The sequence below is a fragment of the Triticum aestivum genome, chromosome 2A, assembly GCF_018294505.1.
Source record: "Triticum aestivum cultivar Chinese Spring chromosome 2A, IWGSC CS RefSeq v2.1, whole genome shotgun sequence".
Classification (NCBI taxonomy): Eukaryota; Viridiplantae; Streptophyta; class Magnoliopsida; order Poales; family Poaceae; genus Triticum; species Triticum aestivum.
The window spans coordinates 782990270-783001009 of NC_057797.1; the positions used below are offsets into that span (position 1 = coordinate 782990270).

Here is a 10740-nt window from a genome sequence, read left to right on the forward strand (position 1 = left end):
ATTGATAAATACTGGCACCTAAGCAAACCGTCTCATCGAGGGTAATTAAGCAAAAAAAACCTTTTCTCTGCTCCCAAGTCTGAACATCTGCCGCCTTCTGTTTGCGGCCCTCCTAGTTTATGTGATAGGCTTTAAAACATAGAATTCTGCAAAACCATGTGCCGAGTACCAACGCATACGGTATTCCATCATACCAGGCTGACGGATGAAACAATCAATTGCCTCTGTTTGTATTTCCTCCTCCTTTTGGTGGAATTTAAACAATCGATGAGGTAGGAAGATAACTTCCATCTGTAGAGGTGGCCAGGCCTTTATGGCATTTATACGCGCTTCATCAGTTGAGCTCTGCGAGCAGTACTCAGAAGCTGAAAAACAACAGCAAAAATCAACTACCATAACTTCTTGAGGAAATCTGCTGGTTAACTCAAACCGCTGATTAAAACAAATAGAAAACCTTCAAACAACAAAACAACACCTGCTAATGCCATGCACTTAGGAATAATCGCAAGCCATGCACAACTGTATTAACAAAGAAAATAGGAGTGCCTCCTTCAATAAAATAAAAATGATCCAGTGCCAGCAGGCTTATAGAACATAGGCATATAATATCAAGCACATCCATGTTTACAAGCCACATGGCAGGGATAAACAAGTGGCTAACAGTAGCTGCATAAAAAGACCACGATGAATACTGACACCTAAGCAAATCGTCTCATAGAGGCTAATTAAGCAAAAAGAAACCTTTTTCTCTGCTCTCAAGTCTAAGCTTCTATAGCCTTCTCTTTGATGCTCTTCTAGTTTTTGTGATCGGCTTTGAAACGGAGAAACCTGCACAACCATGTGCCGAGGCCCAATACATACGGTAATCCGTCAAACCAGGTTGACGGATGAAACAATCAATTGCCTCTGTTTGTATTTCCTCCTCCTTTTGTTGTAGGCTACTCCTGTCCGGAATTGAAATGAGAGATGAGGTATGAAGTAAACTTTCATCCGTAGAGGTGGCCAGGCCTTTATGGTGTTTATACGCGCTTCATCAGTTGAGCTCCACGAGCAGTACTTAGAAGCTGAAAAACAACAGTGAAAATCAACTGACATAACTTTTTGAGGAAATCTACCGGTTAACGCAGATGAGATGATATTGCTGGCACAAGGCTTGTTGAGCCCATTAGCCATGCATCAAAATGGGTCAGGACTCCACATTGGAGCCACTTTAACCATGGTTTCCCACCATACTGTATCGAAATATGAAACGTCTTGTATAGGTAATTGGGTGAGTTCCCCCGTTGCATCTTCAACCAAAGACTTGAATTGAGGTCCAAGTTACCGCAAACATTTTGCGGTAATTCCAACTATGCTTGTGCTTTCGTATAGTCTTAGAATCAGCGTTTTCACAATTTTTAAGTGGCGCCTTGTGATCTTTGTAATAAGAAATTAGCAATGCGACTCTACCACGCTCTTCCACAGAATCCGTCCGTATACGAAGTGAGAAAGCCTTGCTTCCTTGTACTTTGCGACAAGAGAGACTCTTGCCTTCAAGAAGATGTCTGATGGGAGAACTGAGAAACCTGTAGTGAGAAAGTGAACATCCGGACTCCATGTCCCTGACAAACTTGTTGGATTCCTTGGCAAACCACTCAAATCTTCCAACAATAGAGGTACTCAGCACATCTTGATTTGGGACAGTGAAAGAGGGTAGCACAGCATGCATAACCTTTCTGCCTAAAGAGGGTACCATTTGCTGATGATCCCTCACCTTGCTGAGCAGATCATCACAATCCTTGATGGCATCCTTCAGTTTCTTCCTTAGGCGAAGCAACGGCACGATGGTGATGGGCATCATCCTGGTCCTCTGGAGTGCCAAATCCAGCTTTATGTGTGCCTAATGGTTTCCAGAGCTTGGTTCTATATCATTTTTTGTTTTGTTTTTCCTTGCAGGTTTATATTGTGTTTTCTTTAATTTTATCTTGATTTTTATATTCTCTTAAAAAATAAAAAAGTTCAAAATTATGAAACATGTTCAAAAATTTAAAAACATTAAGGTTATTAGAAAATGTTTGCTATTTCTTAAAAATAACAAAATTGTGAAAAATTATTTGAGTTTGCATCAACTTTACAAGAATTTGCAAAATGTTGAAAATTGCCAAAAAAGTATATTCATGTTTGCAAAAAATATTTGGAAATGTTGAAATTTTTTACTTAAAAAACTGTTAAAAAAATTGAAAAGTAATTGATGCTTTCAATGAATGTTCAGTTTTTTTAAATATTCGTGTTTACAAAAAATTTGCATGTTATCAAAAAATATTGGTGTATTAAAAAAATATTCAGAATTGTGGAAGAAAATTCTTTTGAAAAAAATCATTTTGTCTCAAAAGATGTTTGAACATTTGAAAAATCATCAATTTTTTAAACTGTTCGTGTTTGCAAGAAATGTTCACAAATTTGAAAATAATTTTCATAGATCCAATAAACCATGTTTTTCCAAAAAAAGGATAGGAAAAAACGGTCGCTTCAGGAACCGAGTCGCTATATTGCGACAATCGGCTGGACCAGTCAGGCCGCTCCCCGCTCCCCTGTGCGGCAATCTGAAATTGGATGCGCAAAGCGTCCTATAGGACCTCCCCTTGAAGGCAGTTGTGTCCGTAGGAGAACTGATGCATCTCTTGTGGTGGCCTAGATTTGGAATGGGGCAGGCACAAATATTTTCAACTCCCATTGCGAACCATTTGGTCGTTTCCTTCTTTTAATGTTCAAACCACATGAGGATCAAATTGAACAACTGCTATCCAATCGCAGGCGGAAAGAGTACACACAGAATCATGCATTGGATTGCTGGGTGAATCACATACGTAGACTCTGTCTTTGAGCAGACCAAGCCAAGAACTGCGGCACATAGAACCGATCGAAGGGAGTGTAAACTGAGAGGATCAGGTTTCAAGATATTTTGAATCCCACAATATTGGTAGTTTTGGTAACAACACCATTGATTTAGTCTGAGGTTACCTATAAAAGAAACATTTGGTGTGAGGAGATGGCGCCACACCATTGATCCCCTCGAGCTGGGTGGAGAGCGCCGGCCACCGATGCTTGCCATCCCGGACGCAGCGCCCTCCTTCCTCCTCCTCCTCCGGCATCCCTCCACTTTCTCTCCCGTTCTCCGCAACCGCAACATTCATAAGCTGCCGTCGCTTGTCCTCCATATGGCATGGTCGTTCTCCCTCGCGCCGCCAAACGCTTCCCTCGCTTCTGGCCTGAGCCTCTGCCGTCGCTGCTGCCGAGGTGCACGCTACCTGTTCGACCGCTGGTCCGCTCTTCTCCTACCTCGACGCCGGCGGGTGCCGCGCCTCGTCTGAGGAGTCAGTAGCTTGCGCTGCATCGCGCCGGCTGCCCTCGTTCAGATTTGGGGTCTGCTCCACCTCAGCGGCGCCCAGCCTCTTCCGTTCTGGGAGCTGTCGACCAAGTGCCCTCAGGGTGTTCGTCCCAAGGTCTAGCACCACCCGCGCGGGATGAGCTGCGCCCTGGTAGGCACGACATGGTTTGAGCCGGTCCGATGCGGCTGGGTGATCTGTCATCACAGTCTGCACCCATCTTTGCCAGCCTAGGGGCGCAGCTTCGGCTGCGGTTTCATGTACGTGCAAGCTCCGGCAATGATGTGTTGCTAACCTCCTTTCGAAAAAAAAAGTATTGTTGCTTTGCTGGGGGATGCGGCTCCTTCAGTTGGCTCCTCGAACATTTCTTCTCGTCGGTATGTTGTCTCGTCTCCTCAGGATCCAGGCGGGTTTCGCCAACCTCTGTTTCCCCGATAACTGCCATACGTGCGGTGTATTAGGTGGTTGTATCGCACGTCCTGTATGGTACGGAGACGACCCCGCTCACACGACCGTGTCCGGACGCGCGCAGCCACAACCCGTACGTCCGGTGCAGCGTGATCGCCCCGCACGAGCACGTCCGGGCGAGCGAGCACGCGGCCCGCACGACCCGTCTCGGCCGTCGCCCCTCCCCGCCTGCGAGCCACACGCCCCGCGTGTCAGTAACCACGCGTCCCGCCGCGATTGCCATGGCCCGGACCCTCTTCAGTTGCCATGTTGCTCAACTGCAGTTGCCATGTTGCTGAACTACAGTTGCCATGTCGGACAACTACAGTTGCCATGGTTGCTCAACTGCAGTTGCCATGGTTGCTCAACTGCAGTTGCCGTCTTAGGTCAAGTGCCGGGATGCCATTTTTGGGCAACTGCAGTTGTTGCCATGTCGGACAACTACAATTATCATGATTTTGGAAACTTTAAGAGTTGCCACCTACTAACACTGGACAGTTGCCATGTAGCACTAAAAAACATGGCAAAAAACATGTTGCGGGTAAAAAAGAGAGTTGTCATCTGCTTACAAGCACGCTAGGGTAGTTGCCATGTATCCTGCAAAACACATGGCAACTGATAGCTTTTATTGTGTGGGAGAGGAGACGGGAGGGCAGTTGCCATGTATCCTGCAAAACACATGGCAACTGATGGCTTTTGGTGTGTGGGAGAGGAGACGGGCATGTGGGTGACGGTGGTATCTTTAGGAGTTGCCACCTACTAACACTAGACAGTTGCCATGTAACGCTACAAAACAGACGTGGCAACAATAACATGTTCGGGTAAAAAAAGAGTTGCCATATGCTTACAATCACAAATAGGGCAGTTGCCATGTACCCTTCAAAAAACATGGCAAATGACAGCTTATGTGTGGGAGAGTGGGTGAATGACAGTCGTGGGAGATGGGTAACAGGAGTGGTGCGTGGCGTGCGGGCGCGACAGCAGTTCCATCGCACGCCCCGACTGGCGAACGTTGGCCGTGGAGAGAAAACAGGCGTGTGGGCGAACTCCCCCACATGCCACACACACGAGTGGTCCTACGTGACACATAAAATCAACTTTTTATGCCAAGATTCGTGCAAAAGACGTTGGACAATGATGTAGGCGTGTGGGCGAGTTGGTTAACGCCCACACGTGTGGACGTTAATATTTCCGTAAAACATTGGTTTGCATTCAGGTTCTGGAAAATTGAGTCGTCATTTCATCTGGCATACTCAATACTCATAGGCTGGTTTCACCCTGTAGACTGTAGTAGTGAATACACACTCTATCCTTTTCCCTTGAGCTAGGAAGTACTAGCAAACATAGCACCCGGATTTCGCACTGCAAACCAGACCGAAGCTCAAAGAAACACCAGGCGGTCCTGCAGCTAGCGACATGGTTACAGTAGTCTTCACCAGACAGTGCCCACCTGTAAGATAACGAAATCATGCATGGTTTGAATCGGAAGTGGATTCTCTCAAATAAAAGCAAAAGGAAATGGACCACAGTTTATACGCAGTACTCCTACAAAAACCTAGTACTAAGTGACGGGCCATATCAAGTACTCCTCATGTCCCATAATGTAAGACATTTTTTTGACACTACACTACCTTACATTATGGGATGAAGGAAGTAAATATTTAGCTTTTTCTGTGCGCTACAGGACCTGATGCCTACTTTGAGCATCTACGTGGTTATCTGTGACCTACTGTTGTCCAACCATTCATGCATGATCCATTTAATGAAACCATGAACTGGAACTTCTTGCAAGTTTTACATCTTTACAGGGGTGTGGTTAGTTCATTTGTAGTTGGGCTGAAACCTGAAAATAACACCAGTGAACTACTTCAGAGAAACGGAGGAGTTTGCCTTGGGTACAAGTACAGGTTTGCTACTGAAAGAGAAGATGATGCACATAGAACCCAAGTGGAAAAATAGAGGAAACAGAGGAGTTTGTGTGTGGACGCTTCAAAATAGCGCCGCCTAGCCGAGGCTACCGGCCGCCCGACGCAGCATCGTCCTTCCTCATCCCTAGTCCTCGGCATGGCCGCTTCCCCTGTCTCCTCCGCATCTCCCGTCCTCCTCACCTCTTCCATCACCCCTCTTCTCTCCGCCGCTTCAGCTCAACATTTGCTACTTATAAGCTCGCTGCTCGCACCACCCCGCCCTGTTCAACCTGGCTGCCGATACGTGCCTCTGGTGTTGCTGCCGCGTTTCACTTCGTGTGAGAGAAACGTGATGTCCTTGGCATATGCGTTTCAGTTTTCAACTTTAACAGTCTGATGTGCAAGTTTAACATCTTTACATGGGTTGGACTTACACCTTAAAGTATTGTAACACAAGTTTATTATGTGTAGGAAGAAACAGCCGAGTCGAACGAAAAGTTCCTATGCTGAACTTCATTTTATATAGGCTGAATATAGTTTGCCTTCATTACAAATACACATTTGCTAGTGAATTGGAAGATAATTCACCACGGAGCACACTTTTAATTAAGAAAAATAAAATAAAGCCTTGTGTAGAGAAAACTAGTCATAGGTCAATATAGATACTGATTCATCTTGTTTTATGTGAGTGAGCTTCATCTTGTTTTCCTCCGATTCGCACCACTTCTTCAAATCAGGACATCCGTAGATCTCAAGTTTTTCGAGCTTGGTGAGTTTTTGTATGCTCTCCGGCAAAGACCTGATGCCTCTACAACCGCTAGTAGAAAAAGGGTCAAATGTTCATCCCTTTAGCCCCGGTTTATATTTGAGCCGACACTAATGTGATCATTAGTACCGATTCGAATGGCTATGCATTAGTGCCGGTTCGTAATGAACCTTTAGTACGAACCGGTACTAAAGGGGTGGTGGCAGGCTGGCGTCAGGCCAGGGCCCCACGAGCCTCTTTAGTGACGGTTTGTGACACAAACCGGTACTATAGGTTACCGGTTTGTGTCACCAACCGGCACTAAAGAGTCTTAACCTATAGTCCCGGTTGAAGACACAAACCGGCACTATAGGGCAATTTTCAAACTCTACCCCTCCCCCCCCCCTTTATCGCCATTTCAGTTTTGAAAAAATCAAAAGAAAATGATAAAAACTTCAAAAAATAAAATCCTTCGAGAGGTAGTTATATTACTACATCTACTAGTTAGGAAAATTTGAAAACTTAAATTTGGACATGTTTTGCAAAAACTGTAGGGAAAATGTAAAACGGCTATAACTTTTGCATACGATGTCGGAAAAAACGTATAATATATCAAAAAATTCAGCATGAAAATCCACATCCGATGGAGACGGCCTATGGCCTGTTTGCAATTTTTTAGAATCCTCAAATTCCAAAAGGAAAAAAAGATATGGTCAAATTTCAGTTTTTTTTAAAAAAATTGATTAAATCTGGTCAAACTACTTATTCAAGAAGTATTAATGCTACTACATAATTATTCAAGAATATTAGTGTTGCTAAATAATTATTTCAATTTTTTGAATTTTGGTCAAATCTGGTCAAACTATGGTCAAACTGTGGTCAAATTTATTCAAGAAATATTAGTGTTACTAAATAATTACTGTTTTTTAGAATAATAGTTTCAAATTCAAACGGTGAAACGTGTGACCTAATGCTTAAGCTAAACTGCTGAGGGTTAATAGGATTGACAGCTTACATTTGTCAGGAAAATAACAAGTGCAGACTCGGAATGTAGGGGGAATAGAACTCCGAAGTTAAGCATGCTTAGGCTGGGGGAGTGAGAGGATGGGTGACCGGCCGGGAAGTTAGGCGATTTGGAATGAGTGATCCACACTTGAGCAGTTAAGAGAGGTGATTAAAGACTAAATCATCAAATAATTCAGAAAAATTAAAAATCGAAAAAAATTAAAAAAATTCCAAAATTTTAAAAAAAAAATTCAAAAAAAACTTACCGGTACTAAAGGTCCCCCATACCAGGGCGCGAGCTCATGCCACGTGGTGGCACTTTAGCGCCGGTTCGTGCCGAACTGGTACTAGGGGGGGGGGGCTTTAGTGCCCACCCTTAAATGCCGGTTATGGAACCGGCACTAAAGGCCCTAACGAACCGGTTTTAAGACTCCGTTTTCTACTAGTGAACCTTCTATCTCAAGTTTCTCGAGACGTGTTAAGTCCATGACCCAATGTATCTTCAGATGCGTAACAGAGGGCAGATGTGGGATGATGTCAGGGGAGACTGTCAGATCAGAACAACTCTCGATCCTTCAAAAATGGAGGCCAAAGAGGTGGCGAAGCAGTCTCCATTGCTGCATGGGTAGCTCACTGTATTCAACCGTCAGACCAACTGCAGTGGTTAATCCTGAAGAAGAAGAAGAAGAAGAAGAAGAAGAAGAAGAAGAAGAAGAGGAAGCACCGGTGCTTGACATTGTACACTCTCCCCATGATGACAGCACATTATCACTCCCTCTTATCTCCAAGTTGCCAACTTCTCTAGGAAGAAGCGGCCCCATCCTCAACTTGGGGCAATTATTTATGCTCAACACAGAATACGCAATCGACATGCCACTGGAGTACGACGCACTCAACTCTTCTACATGTTCCATATCAGTTAGTGTCACCCTGTTCTGTTGGCTGACCCATGTTGGCAAGCCGACGCCATTATAACCCATTATCGCCAAGCTATGTAAACTTTTCGGTGGCACTAGTTTCTCCAACAAGACTTTATCATCCACAAACCTCTCTGCACCTTCGCTCCATGACAACTCCAATGCTTGGAGATTGTTTTTTGCCATCAACTTTATACTCTGAGCCTCTTCTGCGGACTTCACATTTTCAAGCCAGACTATTTCCAACCTCTGAGGATTCGTGTCCTTTAAGCAGACAAGATTGCTGCTCGATTCACCATCTCCAACGCGCACCTTAAAACGTGGTAATGATACAAAACTGGTACTAGGATGAGGTACAAGTTCTTCACGAAGACGATGGCAGCCCTTTAAATATAGGGTCTCCAAACTATCATTTCTATCCATACTTTCTGGTATCGTCTTAATATTTGTGCAGTACGAGAGGTCCAGTGTGTGCAGCTTTCTCAGGTTACAAAAACTTTCTGGTAGATAAGTAATACTATCATTCCAAGACAAGTCCAAATGCCGCAGGTGTGAAAGGGCACTGTCACGGTCCATAAAACTGCTATTTTCACCTTCTCGAAGGCAGTTACTTAGATTTAAGTATTGTAGACTAGTAAGGCCATCTAGGGATTCTGGTAGCCATCCTCCTTGGCGCGACGGAATCGGACGGTGCCTTAATTCAGCTTCCTTTTATCTTGTCTTTTGAGGGCTGGCCTGCGTGCCATGACTAGCTCGTTAGCCATGTATGCGAACCTTTCTATTTGCTGCTCTGCTACTGTGTTGGCTTAGATGTTGATTGTGATACTTTGTTTGATGGCTTTATTTATAAAGTTGGGCGTATGCCTTTTATCTAAAAAAATTCAATACGATAACAACGTGATAAGTTCAAATATTGCAGGTCCGTGACGCTCCACATGAACTAGTGGTTGGGGCGCCACCCGCGGCGCCACTTGAGAGGAAGTTGTTTGTATGTTTTTATTTTTAAAAAAATATATGTAGTCCTCACCTCCATCTAGAAAAGTATTTAAAAGAAATCCTCACCGCCATCTAAAAAAAGAAGTAAAAAAGAAAAGAAAAAATCACCAACGCAGCCTACCAGCGAGTGCAACTTTACGTAACCCTCCATTTAAAAAAAATATGTGGGGTCATCACCTCCATGTAAAAATAAAAATATATTTTAAAAAATTCCTTACCTTCATATAAAAATAATATTCCAAAAGATTTTTCATCGCGGCCAACCCGCTTGCGTCATGTGGTGTATCTGGTTGGCCACCCTTCACGCGTAGCTTACTGGGTTTAATTTGCTATCCAATGATGTATACTACATTCGTCAATTTGAATTTTGGCGATGAACTAGTGATGTACTATACTATAAAAAAAACTATGAACAAATAAATGGCAGAGTAGTTACACAGCATAATTTTTTTTTTGGAAAAGGAGCTACACAGCATTGATGATAAGAAAATAGAGTAGAATGTTGATTCAAAAAAAAAGGACACAATGTTTTTCTTTTGTTGTCACCGTGAGTCGGGAGGCAGTGGTGCCAGTGCCACTGCCACACCATGGCTCGCCGCGTCTGAGACCGGCGCAGCTGGCGTACTCCCACCTCCTTCTCCGCATGCCCCCCCTACCCGTCCTCTCCTGTTCTCCCTAGTGTGCACGCCACCTGTTCGATTGTTGGTCCGTCCTGCTCCCTCGACGACTCAGCAAGTGCTGCGCTTGCGCCGCATCACGCTGACTGCCCTCCTTCCCATTTAGGATCTGCTCCACCTTGGCGGCTCACCAGGTCTTTGGTTCTAGGAGCTTTCGAGCGGGTGCCCTCGAGGTGCTCGTCCCAAGGTCTGGTGCCATCCTCACGGGACAAGCCGCTAAGCTTCCTGGTGGTGCCGTGGGCCCTGAGCTGAGCTAGTTTGCGCACAGCGGCTGGGTGAGCCTGGTTCATGCCCTCGCCGTCAGCACCGGCCTCGGGGCGCAAGTTCGGCTGCCTCTACTCCGCCAATGCTGCATCGTGACATGCCTCCCTGGATCGCCGCTTCGCCTTGGACGTTTCTCCTTGGCGGTATGTTGCCCTGTCTCCTCTGGACCGAGCAACCTCTGTTTGTATTCAGGTTCTTGAAAATTGCCTCAGTTCATTCGACTTACTAATAGGCTGGTTTCACTCTGTAGTAGTAAATACACACCATAACCTTCACCTGGGAAAAATGTAGCATAGCACTCGAATTTCCCGCAGCAAACAAGAGCTAAGCTCAAAGAAAAATTAGGTGGTCCTGCAGTTGGCGACATGGTTACAGATTTGCAGCAGTCTTCACCAGGCAGTGCCCGCCTGTAAAACA

General features: G+C 44.9%; 1 pseudogene; it reads right to left on the bottom strand.

The window, feature by feature from the left end:
* Window positions 1-6361: 6361 nt before the first annotated feature.
* On the bottom strand, window positions 6362-9323 carry LOC123038314 (disease resistance protein RGA2-like; annotated as a pseudogene).
* Between the last annotated feature and the right edge of the window lie 1417 nt (window positions 9324-10740).